The 6,595-nt window shown below is 32.6% G+C and overlaps 1 long non-coding RNA gene across 1 annotated transcript; it reads left to right on the top strand.

The window, feature by feature from the left end:
• The first annotated feature begins 1,518 nt into the window (after positions 1-1,518).
• LOC136027833 (uncharacterized) lies at positions 1,519-6,316 on the top strand. The gene is made up of 3 exons (XR_010617667.1): positions 1,519-1,632; positions 2,914-3,039; positions 5,928-6,316. It is a non-coding gene; the product is annotated as an uncharacterized LOC136027833 (long non-coding RNA).
• The last annotated feature ends 279 nt before the right edge of the window (positions 6,317-6,595 follow it).

Here is a 6,595-nt window from a genome sequence, read left to right as displayed (position 1 = left end):
GTTCTTATTTACCAATTTTGTTTTCCTCGACCGTTACGTAACCTTTACTTACGGTCAAACTAAAACCTCTAATTTATTACAAAACGGGACTGAAGAGGACGGCCCTTAAAAGCGAATGTCAGAACAATATTCGGGGAGTTCTGATTCATAATTTCTGGACGACAGATAGATATAACAACCCTGCTACTTATATTTGGCTTATCGTTTTTTTCTCTCGGACCAGCATTCTTTCTTGGATACTAGTTTTTCAATTAATACGAGGGACAGCCTGTCGTGTGTATTTACAAGATTTAACGTAAGTTTTTTTATTTCCAGATTTATACTTCTTCGCCCAAGCAAGTACTTTTCATCAACCAGAAAGAACTCTCCAGCTCAACTCCTTTCCACTTTATATTTCTGTACCTGTTTTTTACATACTCCTTCTAAAATAAAATTCCTTGTCTTGAGGGATTGTGACTTATAATAGGACTTAGGGAACAGATAGACTGTTGCCATAGTAGATAGAAAAGTGAACCTATTCGCACATTGAATACTAGTAACACGCTACCATAATTCAAAGCACTAGTATTCGTTTAACTCACCCCATAGGGTGGGATCTTGCATTCTAATGACTCCGTTTTATTTCAATCCGATGCCATTTTCAAGGGGTTTCCACATTTCCTTTGAAGTCACCATAATTTTCTTTTTGTTATAATGTCACTTTTAATATTAACCGAAATAATAGTTACCAATTCTGAATCAGTGATAGATGGTAATTTTTTTCTCATCCGTTAGTTTTTTTTCAAAACTTGTTTTTCAGCTTTTGGTTACAATGGGCTGTGGTTCGTCTCTTACTAGGTTGCTGTAATTGCTGCAACCATGATCCTGCCCATAAATGCAGGTATTGTCCTATAGTTTTGTCTGGGAGGGGGGTAAACGAACAACGTTTGCTAATCCATAGTTAATATTTTTTAATTGGATGCTATTTTCATTCTTTAAAAGTTAAAAAAATGGATTTTCTGGTCTTTTATGTTTATTATAGCAGAACCATATTTTCGCTGTTGCTTGTGCACCAATACAATCAAAAATTGTAAGCATTAAGAAAGGAACAGTTTCTGTTTTGTCAATCAAGAAAGCTCTAGACAGATGCTTTGCTAAAAAAAAGTATGTAACATCCTTTTAGCAGGGATGCCAATAAGGGATGGTGGAGGCAATCATTCCCCTTCCCCTTTGATTATTAATATTTCTATGCTTTTTGGCTATTTCATTAAAAAATCAAAAATAACACCCTTTCCCCAAAAATTTGAGTTTTAAAATCTTCATATTAAAAAAATCTTGCTCCCCCTTCAACATTCCTGTGAATTGGCACCCCTGTATTTTAATTTATTCTTGGCTTGAAAATGCTTTCTTTTAAATGAATAAATAAAAGAGTTAAGATCATTGAAAGGGATTTTGAAAAGGACATGATGTTTGGTTACAGCTTTAGCGTTAAATTAAATCAGTGATTTGGTTGCAGTTGGTGGCCGTCTTGATGACAGGGATAACAAGCGTATGAGAAAAATGAATCCTGATGGAATGGACTGGAATTTCCAAGACTCTCATCAATTTTTTGTTGGCAACATACCACCGAATATTGTGGAATCAGATTTAAAGGTATTTTCTTCTCTAGTAGATTTCAAAGTTTTCCATCATCAAATCTTGTAGATTTTGTTTTCTTCCTATGGAATTGCAGAGTCTCACACATAAATATGAAAATCCTGTTGGGATCCGCTAATTTTTGTTGTTTCTTTCCTGATAGGCAAAAACTGATTTTTTATAAGAAACCTTCTAGTTTTTTTGAAAATAGCACAGATTACTTTCAACCAGAGCTTGTGTCCGTGTTCCTCTGCATTTTCGTCATGCCAGTTTTTTTTAAGTTGTTAAATGTTTTTTCCTTGCCTTCTCTTTTTCGTTTGTTTTTTGTTGTCTATTTTAGTGTGTGTATATGCATTATTCAACGTATTATGCTATTGCGTAGTGTGGGTGAATTATAAGCAATAATAGATGTGAAACGTAGCGTTTGATTTGGTAACGTCCATAGGATTTTGTTGGTAACGTCAAAAAGGCTCTATCTGTAAAGAAAATAATTTCAAAGCCTTGGTTTAGTGGCAACTGTACAAGGGTTGCACTATGATAAAAGAGCACACATGACGTACCTACGAATAATGAGTGGTTACTTCCTGTTTACTTGATCTAGTATCAACATCTTTGCTATAAATGCCCTTACAATCAAGTTCACGTCCAATATGCGTATATAAGAAGATTTTTCCGTCTGAAGTATCTCTGACTTTCTTTTATTTACTAACATGAAGTCAAAATCAAGCAAAGTTAAAAAGGATAGGTCTAATTTCTATCGGATATATATTTCTATAGGATAGAACTAATAAGTTAGCAAATTATTTTCTTTAACCTTTATTTTACCCTGCTATAAAAGTTTAACTACCAAGAGAAACATGAGAATAGAACCTATAGAATATTCAACTATATTTTGGAATACAGATAGAATATCCCAAAATTTGTTTTTTTTTTCTTTGTAATTTTCGTTTGTCACACTTTCCCTTGGGGCTGCTCAATTTCACATATGGCAGATCTTTTTTGGGGGAGGGAATCATAATACTTCAACGGTGTTTATGCTCTTTACTACCTATGCTCTTTATTACCCGGAACGCACCCTAGTTTATTTTGGTTTCTGGAACGGTTCAAAATTACTCAGATTCAGCTATGACACACAGCATATAGTAATTTGTAGATGTGGAATCATGATATTAGTTATGTCTCTATCCCTGATTTTGCTTTAAAAACCAAATCCGAAGAATTTCAATTAAATTGAATTTTTTCTTAGTATTGCTTCAAGTTTTAGTATTGGCACTGATTTTATTTTTACCCTTTAACCAGGAATGTTTTGGAGCCATTGCGAAAGTAGTTGATGTAAAAATCAATTCTTCAACACGCAGTGCAGCCAAATATGGATTTGTTGCTTTTGAGACGGCCGAAATTGTCCAGCAAGTACTAAAGAAAAGAGTAAGTTCACATTCCAAATTTTAGTTAGCTACCTCTATAATATTTTATTAATTGTTTTATTGTGCTTCTTTCGAAATTTTTGACAGATAGCTGTATTATTTTTATTGTTTTTTTTCTATTCCTGTGACCATAATTAAGTCACACACTAGGCGCAGTGACTAATCATCACATTCTCACTGCTTAAGAAGCTGCTGTTGCGACATTTAGGCAAAACCCTCACCACCTATTGGCCAAGCCGATAAATGAGATTTTCGAATCTACGGACTTCTGAAGAATATTATCTTTTCAGTGACTTAGATCAGCCGAACACAATAGATTTTAATATTTTAACAAGAGCTTTTATTTCTTACGATATATACATATATATATATATATATATATATATATATATATATATATATATATATATATATATATATATATATATATATATATATATATATATATATATATATATATATATATATATATATATATATATATATATATATATATATATATATATATATATATATATATATATATGTGCGTGTGATTAATTCTAGATGGAAAGCGAAGCATACTTATGTTACACAAATCACATATATTTGGTGTTACAGATTCTTGGGTATAAAAATTGTATCCTTTGCATAAGAATGAGTATTCTATTTGAAATATTTGAGCTTTAATTGAAGGAACTGTAATATTATGAACATTCTATTGGGCAGATATAATGAGATTGTGTTTGACCTACAACATATACTGATACAATCCGAGGGGACCAAGGATTTTCAGCAAGACTTGTCGCGCTGGTCAGTGGATCTGGCACCTACAATGCCTCTCCGGGGTTTTCGGCCGAAGTTCATCAAGGGATCTTCTTCAGAGCGCTGCGTCATTTTCAAGGCGTCGTCCAAGATTTCAGGAAATAGCTTGTGATACTATTTTTCCTCCTTTATTATTAAGACCTAGGATACTCATTTCAAAGACCGGACAAATACCAAACACATTTTTACCTGATTCATCGTTTGTTTTCACCACCTCCTTCCATACATTTTCTTTGGCTCTCAGGCTCTTGTATTCTATGTACCGCTTATCATACAATATAGAATATCATTTAATGCTTGATATTACTCTTTCAATACCCTTTCTCTTTATCTTCCGAAAAATATTGCCTTGCTACAATTTTTTTTTCAACTTGAGGTTGTTTGGCAACTGAAATTCCAAAGCTTTTGCTTGGGATGTCAGTCGGCTAGCTGTATAGTATTTATCGCATGATTTCAGTATTTATGTCTCGCTTAAATTTCAGACAAGTTTAGAAAAGGAAGAGATATAAGCCCGAAGGCTCTGTGACTCATAAACTCTCCTTCACTCTTTCTCACCTTTCTCATTAGTTTTGCCTTGTATAAGTCAGCTTTAGTCAGCATAAGTATAAGTCAGCATAAGTATAAGTCAAATATAAGTTTGCATAAGACAGCATAAGTCAGCTGTGAGCGTATAGTTTTTGAATTAACAGTGAAAAATAAATAAACGTGGGTTCTCCTTGTTTTCCATTTTCAGAATAGACAAATCAGATGTGACGAGTAATGGAGACTTAGTTAGTAATGAAATAATTGTTTTAAGCCTAAATAACTAAATAACTGATTTAAACCTAATCATACAATTCCTTTCTAAGTTTATTCTGGCCTCTTCCTTTCTTTAATACTTTTCCTTTCCAGGAAAAATGTTTTAAAAGAACAAAGCTTATAGATGAGATTTTGAGAAAATAAATTTGATGAGTTTGGCACATAGCTATGTTAATATTCAAAGACAGTGACCACAGAGAAAGGATCTAGAATTGACTTTGAGCAAAAATAACTAATAACTAAATAAATAACTAATACCTAAATAACTAAATAACTGATTTAAACCTACTCATACAATTCCTTTCTAAGTTTCTTCTGGCCTCTTCCTTTCTTTAATACTTTTCCTTTCCAGGAAAAATGTTTTAAAAGAACAAAGCTTATAGATGAGATTTTGAGAAAATAAATTTGATGAGTTTGGCACATAGCTATGTTAATATTCAAAGACAGTGACCACAGAGAAAGGATCTAGAATTGACTTTGAGCAAAAATAACTAATAACTAAATAAATAACTAATACCTAAATAACTAAATAACTGATTTAAACCTACTCATACAATTCCTTTCTAAGTTTATTCTGGCCTCTTCCTTTCTTTAATACTTTTCCTTTCCAGGAAAAATGTTTTAAAAGAACAAAGCTTATAGATGAGATTTTGAGAAAATAAATTTGATGAGTTTGGCACATAGCTATGTTAATATTCAAAGACAGTGACCACAGAGAAAGGATCTAGAATTGACTTTGAGCAATACACATCTCGTATTTTGAGCTAGTTACTTTGTTTTATGAGTCAGTAGGGCGTCTCCTCCCCAGTAATATTGGGACTTTACATGTAAGGTCTCAAAAATAAATTTTTAATATAGCTTATATTTTGATAAAATATAAAAACATATTCAATATAGATTATTAATGAAGGTTCATTTTTTTCACATTTTTATTGTCGTAATAAGAAGATAGACACTTTACGTCCGAACATCTAAAATGAGTATCATTGCTTTTCTTCCTGAACCCATTTTGTTTTAGTTATTATTTGCTTGGCTTTAAATCACTAATTTTATTCATAAAATTATTATTATTCAAATGATGCCTTTTTTTTCATTCATATTTGAGTTGTTGAATTTTTATCCAATGAAAAGAACTCGCCCGGCAAAACTTCTGTTTTGTTTTAATTATACTGAATGTGCTTCCTATTTTTCTTTTTATGCGGAAGCAATTTTAAGGATCATTCGTACCAGAGTATCATGGTCAACTCGAAGAGTAAATACAACTATCACAAGTTTTTCCTCTTCTAGCCAATCTACTACAAGAGCCATCAATTCAATGTCGAAGAAAAAACCCAGCAGAGATCATTTTTGTCACGTACTAAGAGGCGAGACAAAAAAGCCCTCCTCATGGGGGGCAGCGTTGAGGCAGACCACACTCTACTACGGTCGAGGGCGCTATGGTGGAAATCGTGGAATGAAAAGAAATGATGAACAAGGTCCTTGTCGAGAAGGTGAACATGGAAGTCCACTTTGTGATGATAGAGGAGGGTGAATTGGAGGAAGGGGCATCGACAAGGGAGGTTTTGGTGCACCAAGGCGTTGACCATTTTAGTAGTGTTGGGTTAATCAAATTTTCATTTACAAATGCATTCTGTAGATTAGCATTGCTTGTTCTATCCTAGCATTATGAAATAATGATTTAGTGTTACTATTTTTTAAGTTAGCATAATTAAATTCTTCCAACGTTGAAAACGCTCTGTATTTTTATTCTTTTTCTTACACCACTTATCAATAAATAAATCAAAATCATTTTCTAAGCTATTAAAAATACTCGATGGTTTTAAACGATAAGAAAGACAGAAATTAGCACCTTTATTCATTATAATTTGAAGATCTTCTTGTTTTATTATTGGTAAGTCCTCTGTTATAACACGTTTGTAAGTAGGATTTACAAATGGACCTAGTTGCTTACAATT

This window comes from Artemia franciscana, chromosome 6, assembly GCF_032884065.1.
Source record: "Artemia franciscana chromosome 6, ASM3288406v1, whole genome shotgun sequence".
NCBI lineage: Eukaryota > Metazoa > Arthropoda > Branchiopoda > Anostraca > Artemiidae > Artemia > Artemia franciscana.
Note: the sequence above shows the minus strand (reverse complement) of the source record. Positions and strands in the feature narration are given on the sequence as shown.